Consider the following 13,022-nt stretch of genomic DNA (forward strand, 5'->3'; position numbering starts at 1 on the left):
TAGTTTAACTACGGAATTTTTTTTTCTGTGTAGGTCCCCACATTCTTAAAATGTTGGGGAAAAAAAATTAATCTGACCCGTTCATAATTCCGGATTTTGAAGCTAAAACACCCGTACACTCATTGTGCCCAACTTCTAACGCCTATATGACAGCCCGCGGACTCACAAACTTGCAAACATAGAGGACAACACCTCAGCTTTCACAAAAAAAAAAACAACATTATGTTGATATCTTTATCCATTCAGAATTTGACAACGACCAAAAATATACATACACTCAAAAAAAGACTGAATTCACATGGGCACAAAGCAAAGGCTAATTTAATTTAATGGAAATTTAGTTAAAATTTCCACAAGAAAGAAAATCCCCCTTGTTCTGGTTTACGAATTCGCAAAACGAAAAATTTTCCTCAATCTTTATTGTTCGAACTACTATAATATATAATACGAAAATTTTATAAAATTTTCCTATCTATAAGAAATTTAATTTGCAAAAATTTTATGTCTAAAGGCGTATCGGTTGACTATTTATTGGTAATTCAAAATTTTGCGTTTTGCGAATTCGTAAACCAGAACATGGGGGAATATTATAAAATCCCTGGATCCCATTCCCACGAATACTACCCTACACACCATCATATGGTGAAGAGTTTGTTAGAATATGGCAACACTCTAGCCCCCACATAACAGTCATCATTAACTAAGATAAACTCTCTAGCTCTCCAATGAGTACAAAATAAAACATTGGCTCAGAATTGCTGGCGGATTATGAATGTAGTTGGTGTTTTTGTTTTTCTTTCTTTGTAATGGGTTGCTTGGTTATTATTGGCTTTCGTGTTGTTGGTATGATGTGAACACACATTAACAATAACAACATGATGAAATACGAACACCACTAAACAAATGACGGTTGACTTGGTAACTTAACGTTGTCGTTTTTGCCTTATTCAGTTTATAACGAACCTTCGCTTTGATAACTTGGTTAACGATATTTAACGGACAGTGTGATTATTCACTCAATATAAAAACAAATAAGAACAACAAAAACAATAACAAAACGCGCGCGTTATATTATTGTTATATTTGTGTATGAGAGTGTGTGTGCGTGTTTATTTAAATATTTTTATTGTGGATTACTAATATTTTATGATTGCATTTAAGATATTCTTATGATGCTAAAAAGAAAATGCAATAAAAATAAATAACAAACGCATTAACAATAGAATAAAGTGTGTGAGAAAATAAAGGTAACCAAAAAGTGTGAAAAAAAAAACGTTGGCCATAGTAAAAATTATAAAACTCCAAAACAAGTAAAACGGAAATATCTATTTTAATGCTACAACAATTACAATAATAACAACAGCAAACAGCCCCAACAACCATTAAGAAAAAAAACCGTGAAGCAATTGCAACTGACAAAAGTAATGGAAGTTTCATAGCAAACGTCTCACTTAGGTGGTGTGTTGAGCGATTTTACCTTTTGTGATGATCATTAAATTTTTTTCTGTAAAATTCATATAATTTTAGGAAAAGCGAATTTGCAAAATTAAAGAAAGTTTAAAATACAAACAAAAGCAAAGCTAAAATATACACTTATGGGTTGCTAACTTAGCAATTGTGGATAAATGAGCAAAACCTAAAACAACAACATAGTGATTCACACTAATATTCTGGTAAAAAAGCCTTTTGTAAGAAAAAAAAACAAAACAACAACTCACCATATATTAATCCTTCTCTCTCAACAAAACCAACAACAACTAAAAAGAAGAAGAACAAATAAACCCCGCTTTATTTATGCCAAGTGAGAAAGTATTGTCGTCTTCACATCTTAAGGTTACATGTAGCAACAACAATTCAGTACCCACTTGAGAAGAGTTTAATACAAACACATACCTCCATACCAATACTCATAGCCATTGGGCCGAAGGTGAATGTAATAAAAACATCTGTGGTAAATAAGCTTACCTTTGCAAGGTTCAATACAAAGCAAAAGTGAAGTTGATGGTTTTAGGCAAATAAAATTATTACCAAAAAAAAAACGAAATTAAAAAATAAACAAAATTGTACAAAAAATCTGTACAAAATTTTACATTAACATAAAATAATAATAATTAATAAAATTAACCAAAATTTATATACATATATCTCTATATAGGAAAAACCAAATTGTCTACATTTTTCCATCCAAAAAAGTATAAACCTATGGTTTATGTGAAACAAAACAAAAAGCGTTTTATTTAAAACAGACGCTAGCAGAAGTGCCTTAAAAATAATACAAAAAAAAAAACAAACAACACCTTTTAAATAAAAAAAAAAAAAAAAAAAACAACAAAATATCTATAATAATTACCCTCTGTCTGCCGGTAATTTTGGGTAGCTCCTCTTACCCACAGGCCACACGCGTTACACTTGAATCAACACACCGTGAAGTAAGTGAAGAAAATATTTTATTTATTTATTTTCATCAAATCATTTTTCATACATATTAATTTTGTATATAAATTATTGTTATTTGCACATATCTATCTATAACACATGCTGTTGCTTATTACACTACCTGCTACCTATCATCCTCACAATTTTTAACTTTTGTTTTTGGTTAATAAAACTTCTTCGTAGTGATTTTATTTCAATATCCCAATCCAAATAAATGGATAAAAGCTTGACAATGAAAGAATTCTCTTCGCAAAAAACGAATAATTTTGTAAAAAAAAACATCAATGTCGTTGTTTTATATACAAAAAATAATTTCATTACAAGTATACAGATAATGTAGATTCGTTTGTTGAACTATCAGTTGGCAGCTCGCACAAGCACGATTGCCACAGCTGGTATTCTATCATGGTAAAATGGTAGTAATTCTCTATAGAAATACAATTTTGACAAAATTTTTTATATAAAAATAAAGTCTTTACTAAATTTTCTATAAAAATAAAGTTTTGACTAAATTTTCTATAGAAATAAAATTTTGACAAAATTTTCTATTGAACTAAAATTTTGACATAATTTTCTATATAAATAAAATTTTGACAACATTTTCTATAGAAATAACATTTTGACAAAATTTTCTATAGAACTAAAATGTTAACAAAATTTTCCATAGAAATAAAATTTTGGAAAAATTCTCTATCGAAATAAAATTTTGACAAAATTTTCTATAGACTAAATTTTCTATAAAAGTAAAATGTTGACTAAATTTTCTATAGAAGTAAAATTTTGACAACATTTTCTATAGAAATAAAGTTTTAACAAAATGTTATATAAAACTAAAATGTTGACAAAATTTTTTATAGAATTAAAATTTTCAGAAATTTTTCTATAGAGATAAAATTTTGACAATATTTTCTATAGAGCTAAAATTTTGACTAAATTTTCTTTAGAAATAAAATTTTGACAAAATTTTCTATAGAGCTAAAATTTTGACAAAATTTTCTATAGAAATACATTTTGACAAACTTTTCTATAGAAATAAAATTTTGAGAAAATTTTCTATAGAACTAAAATTTTGACAAAACTCTCTATAGAAATAAAATTTTGACAAAATTTTCTATAGAAATAAAATTTTGACAAAATTTTCTATAGAAATAAAATTTTTACAAAATTTTCTATAGAAATACATTTTTGACAAACTTTTCTATAGAAATAAAATTTTGACAAAATTTTCTATAGAAATAAAATTTTGACAAAATTTTCTATAGAAATAAAAATTTGACAAAATTTTCTATAAAAATAAAATTTTTACAAAATTTTATATTGAGCTAAAATTTTGACAAAATTTTCTATAGAAATAAAATTTTTACAAAATTTTCTATAGAAATACATTTTTGACAAACTTTTCTGTAGAAATAAAATTTTGACAAAATTTTCTATAGAAATACATTTTTGACAAACTTTTCTATAGAAATACATTTTTGACAAACTTTTCTATAGAAATAAAATTTTGACAAAATTTTCTATAGAACTAAAATTTTGACAAAATTCTCTATAGGAATAAAATTTTGGCAAAATTTTCTATATTAATAAATTTTTGACAGAATTTTCTATATTAATAAAATTTTGACAAAATTTTCTATAGAAATAAAATTTTGACAAAATTTTCTATAGAAATAAAATTTTGACAAACATTTTTATACAAATAAAATAAAAAAAGAATTCTATAAAAATAAAATTTAGACTAAATTTTCTATAAAAGTAAAATGTTGACTAAATTTTCTATAGAAGTAAAATTTTGACAAAAATTTTCTATAGAAATAAAGTTTTAACAAAATGTTATATAAAACTAAAATGTTGACAAAATTTTTTATAGAATTAAAATTTTCAGAAATTTTTCTATAGAGATAAAATTTTGACAAAATCTTCTATAGAGCTAAAATTTTGACAAAATTTTCTTTAGAAATAAAATTTTGACAAAATTTTCTATAGAGCTAAAATTTTGACTAAATTTTCTATAGAAATACATTTTTGACAAACTTTTCTATAGAAATAAAATTTTGAGAAAATTTTCTATAGAACTAAAATTTTGACAAAATTCTCTATAGAAATAAAATTTTGACAAAATTTTCTGTATTAATAAAATTTTGACAAAATTTTCTATAGAAATAAAATTTTGACAAAATTTTCTATAGAAATAAAATTTTTACAAAATTTTCTATAGAAATACATTTTTGACAAACTTTTCTATAGAAATAAAATTTTGACAAAATTTTCTATAGAAATAAAATTTGACAAAATTTTTTATAGAAGTAAATTTTTGTCAAAAATTTTTATAGAAATAAAATTTTGACAAAATTTTCTATAGAAATAAATTTTTGGCAAACATATTTATACAAATAAAATTAAAAAAAAAATTCCTCAAAAAATAAAATTTTGACAAAATTCTCTATAGAAATAAAATTGTGACAAAATTTTCTATATTAATCAAATTTTGACAACATTTTCTATATTAATAAAATTTTGACAAAATTGTCTATAGAAATAAAATTTTGACAAAATTTTTTATAGAAGGTAATTTTTGGCAAAAATTTTTATAGAAATAAAATTTTGACAAAATTTTCTATAGAAATAAATTTTTGGCAAACATTTTTATACAAATAAAATTAAAAAAAAATCTATAAAAATAAAATTTAGACTACATTTTCTATAAAAGTAAAATGTTGAATAAATTTTCTATAGAAGTAAAATTTTGACAAAATTTTCTATAGAAATAAAGTTTTAACAAAATGTTGACAAAATTTTTTATAGAACTAAAATTTTCAGAACATTTTCTATAGAGATAAAATTTTGACAAAATTTTCCATAGAGCTAAAATTTTGACAAAATTTTCTTTAGAAATAAAATTTTGACAAAATTTTCTATAGAGCTAAAATTTTGACAAAATTTTCTATAGAAATAAAATTTTCGGCAAACATTTTTAAATATATAAAATATCAACAAAATTTTCTAAATATAGAACTAAAATTTTGACAAAATTCTATATATAACTAAAATTTTGACAAAGTTTTCTATATTAATAAAATTTTGACAACATTTTCTATATTAATAAAATTTTGACAAAATGTTCTATATTAATAAAATGTTGACAAAATTTTCTATAGAAATAAAATTTTGACAAAAATTTCTATACAAATAAAATTTTGACAAAATTCTCTATAGAAATAAAATTTTGACAAAATTTTCTATAGAAATAAAATTTTTGGCAAACATTTGTAAATATATAAAATATCAAAAAAATTTTCTAAATATAGAACTGAAATTTTGACAAAATTCTCTATATAAATAAAATTTTGACAAAATTTTCTATATTAATAAAATTTTGACAACATTTTCTATATTAATAAAATTTTGACAAAATGTTCTATATTAATAAAATGTTGACAAAATTTTCTATAGAAATAAAATTTTGACAAAATTTTCTATAGAAATAAAAATTTGACAAAATTTTCTATAGAAATAAAATTTTGACAAAATTTTCTATAGAAATAAAAATTTGACAAAATTTTCTATAGAAATAAAATTTTTACAAAATTTTCTATTGAGCTAAAATTTTCTATAGAAATAAAATTTTTACAAAATTTTCTATAGAAATACATTTTTGGCAAACTTTTCTGTAGAAATAAAATTTTGACAAAATTGTCTATAGAACCAAAATTTTGACAAAATTCTCTATAGATATAAAATTTTGACAAAATTTTCTATAGAAATAAAATTGTCGGCAAACATTTTTAAATATATAAAAAATATCAACAAAATTTTCTATAGAACTAAAATTTTGACAAAATTCTCTATATAAATAAAATTTTGACAAAATTTTCTATATTAATAAAATTTTGACAACATTTTCTATATTAATAAAATTTTGACAAAATGTTCTATATTAATAAAATGTTGACAAAATTTTCTATAGAAATAAAATTTTGACAAAATTTTCTATAGAAATAAAATTTTTTATAGAAGTAAATTTTTGGCAATAATTTTTATAGAAATAAAATTAAAAAAAAAAAAATCTATAAAAATAAAATTTAGACTATATTTTCTATAAAAGTAAAAGGTTGACTAAATTTTCTATAGAAGTAAAATGTTGACTAAATTTTCTATAGAAATAAAATTTTGACAAAATTTTCTATAGAAATAAAGTTTTAACAAAATGTTCTATAAAACTAAAATGTTGAAAAAATATTTTATAGAACTAAAATTTTCAGAAATTTTTCTATAGAAATAAAATTTTGAATAAATTTTCGATAAAAACAAAATTTTGACAAAATTTTTTTATAGAAATAAAACGTATGTAAGAATGATAGTTAATGAAAAATATTTCGTAAATGTAACGAATAGAATTCTTTCGAAGCAGATGAAGTAGAAGGCGTTTTTGTACGTTTCACCATAAAAGGTAGCTGACACTAAATGTTACCAAGTTCACATTGCACTGATGTTTTTATATGAAATTTCACTTATTTTTCAATTTGACTGCTTATATAAGGCTCGTTTTATTTCTATTGTCAATTCTTATCATATTAAAATTTTAACACATGAGTCTTCCCATTCACAAAATTTCACATATTTGCCTTTCTGTTTTGTACTTAAATATTTTCTATTTGTTTTTGTTATTTTTATAATAGATATTGTTTTGCTATTGATCGTTTCTCTTGGATTTGTTTTTTTGCATAGCGGGTGTTGGAAAGTTAAGACGAGCTTTATAATTTGCCTTGTTGTTTGTCTTGCTGTTACGTTTTTCGTTATTTGGTGTTATTTTTTGTTTTGTATGCCTGAAGCGAATGACTAATAGCTTATGCGAATTTGTAAATTATGAAATATTTTTTTTGTTATTTTCATTTGGGGCAGTTATAAACGTTTTTGCACGTAGGTGTTTGATTCATATCAAAAAGTGGTTCTTCATTCGAACTCCATTTCAGGTACAACTGGTTTGTTACTGTCTAAAAATGTTAACATTTTGTTCTAGAAAGTCCATAATTTCAAAATGTGGGCAGTTAGAGAGAATGAAGCAATTCGAAGTTTCTGTTTTTATTATATTTTGTAAGAGGGATTTGAAATTAAATTAAGATGGAGCGAGGGTGATTTTAGAAGTAGTTAGCCCCAACGCTTGGAGCAAGAGGTGTAGGCCTCAAAGAAAAAATTGGTCCATATGGAGTCTATGTTAGATAAAAGGGGGAAAAATATTTATATAAAGGAGTCTATAAATAATTATGAATCGATATGAACCAATTCTAGTATGGTAATTAGAGGGTTACGATTCCTTCGTGCGACTTCAGAAGTTAAATTTTTGGGGGTTGGTTTATATGGAAGCTATATAAAATTATGGACCAAGTTTTGCACAATTGTTGGATGGCATATGCTAGCATCATGTACCAAATTTCAATCGAGTCGGACGAGATTTGTTCTTCCATGACACTTCGAAAAGCAAATCTGGGGATCGGTTTATATGAGAGCTATATCCAAAAGTGATCCGATTTGGACTAATTTTTGCATAATTGTTGGAGGGCATATGAACCTCAGGTTCCAACTTTCAACCGGATCGGTTGTATTTTGCTCTTCCAAGAGGCTCAGTTGGTCAAATCTGGGGATCGGTTTATATGGGGGCTATATATAATAATGGATCGATATGGACCAATTTTTGCATAATTGTTGGAGGACATTACATTCGATTTTCAAAAACATCAAATGTCCATTATTCGAATTTTAAGATTACCAAAAGTCGACTTCGACGTTTTTGCTAAAAGTCGATTAATCCCAAATTCCGATTTTCTAATTTTGTACCCCTACTTAGGGATGCATTCCTTGTTTTTATTCCTTTGTGTTATAATGTCATCCAAATTCGCAATTGATATGTGAAATGTTTAAAGCTATCAAATTTGCTATGACTTCCTATTAAATTGGTTTCATATAAAAACCATTTATGGGCGTTTGCTTGATGATTATATAGAATTGTTTTAATGACAGCAGGCGGAAGCAGGCCAACGATAGCCACAGTGAAGGTCTAAAATACTAGAACAACTGTCGAAAACATTTGCCGGTAACGAAAACAGGACTCAATTCAATACAATTCGAATCAAGAGAAATTGGAAAATAGTTCACATTTCTGAGTTAGCCCTAGTTAAGTCCATTTTTAAAGAATATAGAAAAAATTCTTGTAAACCAATATTCTAAATCTGTTTTTTCTGCTGAACAGATTTCGAAATATTTCACAAAATTCTCTATAGCAGAGAAATTTTGACAAAATTTCCTGTAGCAAAAAAATATTGACAAAATTTCCTATAGCAAAAAATTTTGACCTAATTTTTTTTAGGAACGAAATATTTTATATAGCAAAAAAATGTTTCACAAAATTATCTATAGCAAAACAATTTCGACAAAATTTCGTGAAGAAAGAAATTTTCACAATACTTTCTCTATATAAAAAAAAAGTTTTGACAAAATTTTCTATAGCAGAGAAATTCCGATGAAATTTACAAAGTTCTATATAGCAAAGAAATTTTAATAAAATTTCGTATAGAAAAAATTCACAAAATTCCCTATAGCAAAGAAATTTTCACAATATTCTATATAGCAAAGACATTTTGATAAAATTTCGTACAGCAAAAACATTTTAATAAAAATTCTTATAGCAAAGAAATGTTGACAAAATTTTCTCTAGCAAATATATTTTGACAAAATTTCCTATGGCAAAGAAATTTTGACCAAATTTGATATAGCATAGACATTTTCACAAAATTTCCTATAGCAAAAAAAGTTTTGGCCAAATTTTCTATAGCAAAAAAAATTTTTTGACAAAATTTCTTGTAGCAAAGAAATTTTCACAAAATGTCCTATAGTTATGAAAATTTGACAACATTTCGTGTAGCAAAAAAAAATTACAAATTTCTATAAGCAAAGATATTTTGACAACATTTCGTATAACAAAAAATGTTCACAAAATTTCCTATAGCAACGAAATGTCGACATAATTTCCTGTAGAAACGAAATTTCAATTGTTCTATAGCAAAAGACATTTTGACAAAAATTCCTATAGAAAAAAAATGTTGACAAAATTTCTTGTAGCAAAGAATTTTTCACAAAATGTCCTATAAGAAAGAAATTTTGACAACATTTCGTGTAGCAAAAAAGTTTACAAAATTCTATAAGCAAAGACATTTTGACAAAATTTCGGGTAGTAACGAAATTTTCACAAAATGTCCTATAGCAAAGACATTTTAACAAAATTTCGTATAGAAAAAGAAATTTTCACAAAATTCTTTATAGCAAAGAAATTTTGACAAAATTTCGTATAGAAAAAAATTTTCGCAAAATTCTTTATAGCAAAGAAATTTTGACAAAATTTCGTGTAGCAAAGAAATTTTCACATCGTATCGCACAACAAAAAAGTGTTGACAAAAATGTATCTAGCAAAGAAATTTCGACAAAATTTCCCTCCTACAGGAAATTTTCATAAAATTTCCTTTAGTAAAAAAATTTTCACAAAATTTCCTTTAGCCAAAAAAAAAATTTGACAAAATTTCTTATTAAAGCGAAATTTTGACAAAAATTTCTATAGCATATAATTTTTCACAAAATTCTCTATAGCAAATAAATTTTGACAAAATTTATTATGGAAAAAAATTGTACAAAATTTTCTATAGCAAAAACATTTCGACAAAATTTCTTTCCTATAACAAAAAAAGTTTTCGCAAAATTTTCTATAGCAAAGACAAAAAAAATTGACAAATTTCCTATAGCAAAGAAATTTTCACAAAATGTCCTATAGTCATGAAATTTTGACAACAAAAACAATTACAAAATTCTATAAGCAAAGATATTTTGACAAAATTTCGTATAACAAAAAAATGTTCACAAAATTTCCTATAGCAAAGAAATGTCGACATAATTTCCTGTAGTAATGAAATTTTCACAAAATGTTCTATAGCAAAATACATTTGACAAAAATTCCTATAGAAAAAAAAATGTTGACAAAATTTCTTGTAGCAAAGAATTTTTCACAAAATGTCCTATAAGAAAGAAATTTTGACAACATTTCGTGTAGCAAAAAAAGTTTACAAAATTCTATAAGCAACGACATTTTGACAAAATTTCCTGTAGTAAGGAAATTTTCACAAAATGTCCTATAGCAAAGACATTTTGACAAAATGTCCTACAGCAAAGAAATTTGGACAAAATTTCGTATAGAAAAAAAATTTCACAAAATTCTTTATAGCAAAGAAATTTTGATACAATTTCGTGTAGCAAAGAAATTTTCACAAAATTCTCTGTAGCAAAGAAATTTTGACAAAATGTCGCACAGCAAAAAAGTGTTGACAAAAATGTATCTAGCAAAGAAATTTCGACAAAATTTCCCTCCTACAGGAAATTTTCATAAAATTTCCTTTAGTAAAAAAATTTTCACAAAATTTCCTTTAGCCAAAAAAAAAATTGACAAAATTTCTTATTACAGCGAAATTTTGACAAAAAATTTCTATAGCAAATAATTTTTCAAAAATTCTCTATAGCGAATAAATTTTGGCAAAATTTCGTATGGAAAAAAAATTTACAAAATTTTCTAAAGCAAAAAATTTCGACAAAATTCCTTGTACCAAAGAAATTTTGAAAAAACAAAACCCTGTGGAAAAGAAATTTTGACAAAGTGTGTTCCTTTATCAGTTTGTTTCCCATAAACATTGTTCTAGTACGAACCATTTTCCTACAAAAACACACCAAGTAGGAATGGTTTTCTGATATGAGAAGTGCTTATGTCTATTACCTATTGTAATTGAAATGAAATCAAATGACATTAAAAGCGTTCTAATATTTTGTTCATTAACTGTAATTAACTGATTGCACCGAAGAATATATTGCGGTTTGTGTTGTTTTATTTTAGCTCTCAGCGGTCTTTCGTATTTAGAAATTGTAAACCCAGTGCATAACAGACAGACAGACCAAAAGGCAGACAGATAACGGCAAAGTCTTAGTAATACAGGGAAGTAAATACAAAAGACCCAAATTTAAAAACCAAATATTGTCATTTCCTAAAAAAAATGCCCCTTGTTCCCTCTGAATGCACCAATGACAAAAGCGGAGCAAACTTTAAAATAATGAACACCTGAGAAATAAAGCAAGAACAAAGTACTGCATTTATTGGTTTTGTAACAATGATGTGAGGGCAAGCCCTTAAGTTTTACATGGAAAATTAAAACACCAAATCTAATTGAAACCAGACAAGACAAAAGAACATCAGCCAAGTACATCAAATGTCCACTTTGCTGGAATTAACTCAAAAACAACCCCATTCAGAGGGGGCAACAAAATGTTTCCATGTAATCAATAGACAGTAACCAATAACAACCTGAACTCTTGAATAGTACATAGCCAGTTGTGTTGGCGTTATCGTGGTATTTCGTACACTAAACAAAAAATGCACATTACACTGAAAATAATATATAAAGATTTCATATGATACAGAGATTTTTACTTTACCAAACATTTATAAACTTTTCACTGATTTCGATTTGTCATTAGAATAAGGCGATTAGACATTGAAATGCGTACATTTATGTACATAGAAGAAAATTCCATTGAACTGTGGTCAATTGGGCCTTCAAAATTTCCTATAGCAAAGAAATTTTGATAAAATTTCCTATAGCAAAAAAATATTTACAAAATTTCCTATAGCAAAGAAATATTGATAAAATTTCCTTTAGCAAAGACATTTGACACAAATTTTGATAAAATTTCCTATAGCAAAAAAATATTTACAAAATTTCCTATAGCAAAGAAATTTTGATAAAATTTCCTTTAGCAAAGACATTTGACACAAATTCCTGTGCAAAACATTTTTGACGAAATTTTCTATGGCAAATAAATTGTTGCAAAAATTGATGTAGCAAAGAATTTTTGACAAAATTTCCTGTAGCAAGGAAATTTTGACAAAATTTCCTACATGAAAGAAATTTTGAAAAAACAAAAAAACAAAAAAAAAAGTTTTTTTTTTATACCCTGCGCTACTCTGTGGAACAGGGTATTATAAGTTAGTGCATATGTTTGCAACACCCAGAAGGAGACGAGATAGACACATGGTGTCTTTGGCAAAAATGCTCAGGGTGGGCTCCTGAGTCGATATAGCCATGTCCGTCTGTCCGTGAACACATTTTTGTAATCAAAGTCTAGGTCGCAGTTTTAGTCCAATCGACTTCAAATTTGGCACAAGTATGTGTTTTGGCTCAGAATAGATCCCTATTGATTTTGGAAGAAATCGGTTCAGATTTAGATATAGCTCCCATATATATATTTCGCCCGATATGGACTTATATGGCCCCAGAAGCCAGAGTTTTACCCTAATTTGCTTAGAATTTTGCACAAGAAGAACAATTAGTACTATAGTCAAGTGTGCCAAATTTGATTGAAATCGGTTCAGATTTAGATATAGCTCCCATATATATCTTTCGCCCGATATGGACTAATACGGTCCCAGAAGCCAGAGTTCTACCCCAATTTGGTTGAAATTTTGCACAGGGAGTAGAATTAGCATTGTAGCTATGCGT

General features: G+C 25.5%; 1 protein-coding gene and 1 long non-coding RNA gene across 5 annotated transcripts in view; one reads left to right on the top strand and one right to left on the bottom strand.

Annotated features, from left to right (window-relative positions):
* The window catches only part of LOC142236875 (uncharacterized), a 391,437-nt gene that overhangs the window by 140,895 nt on the left and 237,520 nt on the right, over window positions 1–13,022 (bottom strand). The gene's annotated exons all lie outside the window — the stretch shown is intronic.
* Window positions 962–13,022, top strand: part of LOC142233390 (bicaudal D-related protein homolog) — a 199,758-nt gene continuing 187,697 nt past the window's right edge. Inside the window, exons 1-2 of one of the 4 annotated variants that reach the window (XM_075304287.1) lie at window positions 962–1,951; window positions 2,156–2,429. The gene's annotated coding sequence lies outside the window, so the exon portion shown is untranslated. Of the gene's footprint in view, window positions 2,430–13,022 lie in introns of all 4 variants that reach the window. The other 3 variants (XM_075304288.1, XM_075304290.1, XM_075304289.1) reach the window with 3 other exon arrangements.

Source organism: Haematobia irritans, chromosome 4 (genome assembly GCF_050003625.1).
Source record: "Haematobia irritans isolate KBUSLIRL chromosome 4, ASM5000362v1, whole genome shotgun sequence".
NCBI classification, from domain to species: Eukaryota; Metazoa; Arthropoda; class Insecta; order Diptera; family Muscidae; genus Haematobia; species Haematobia irritans.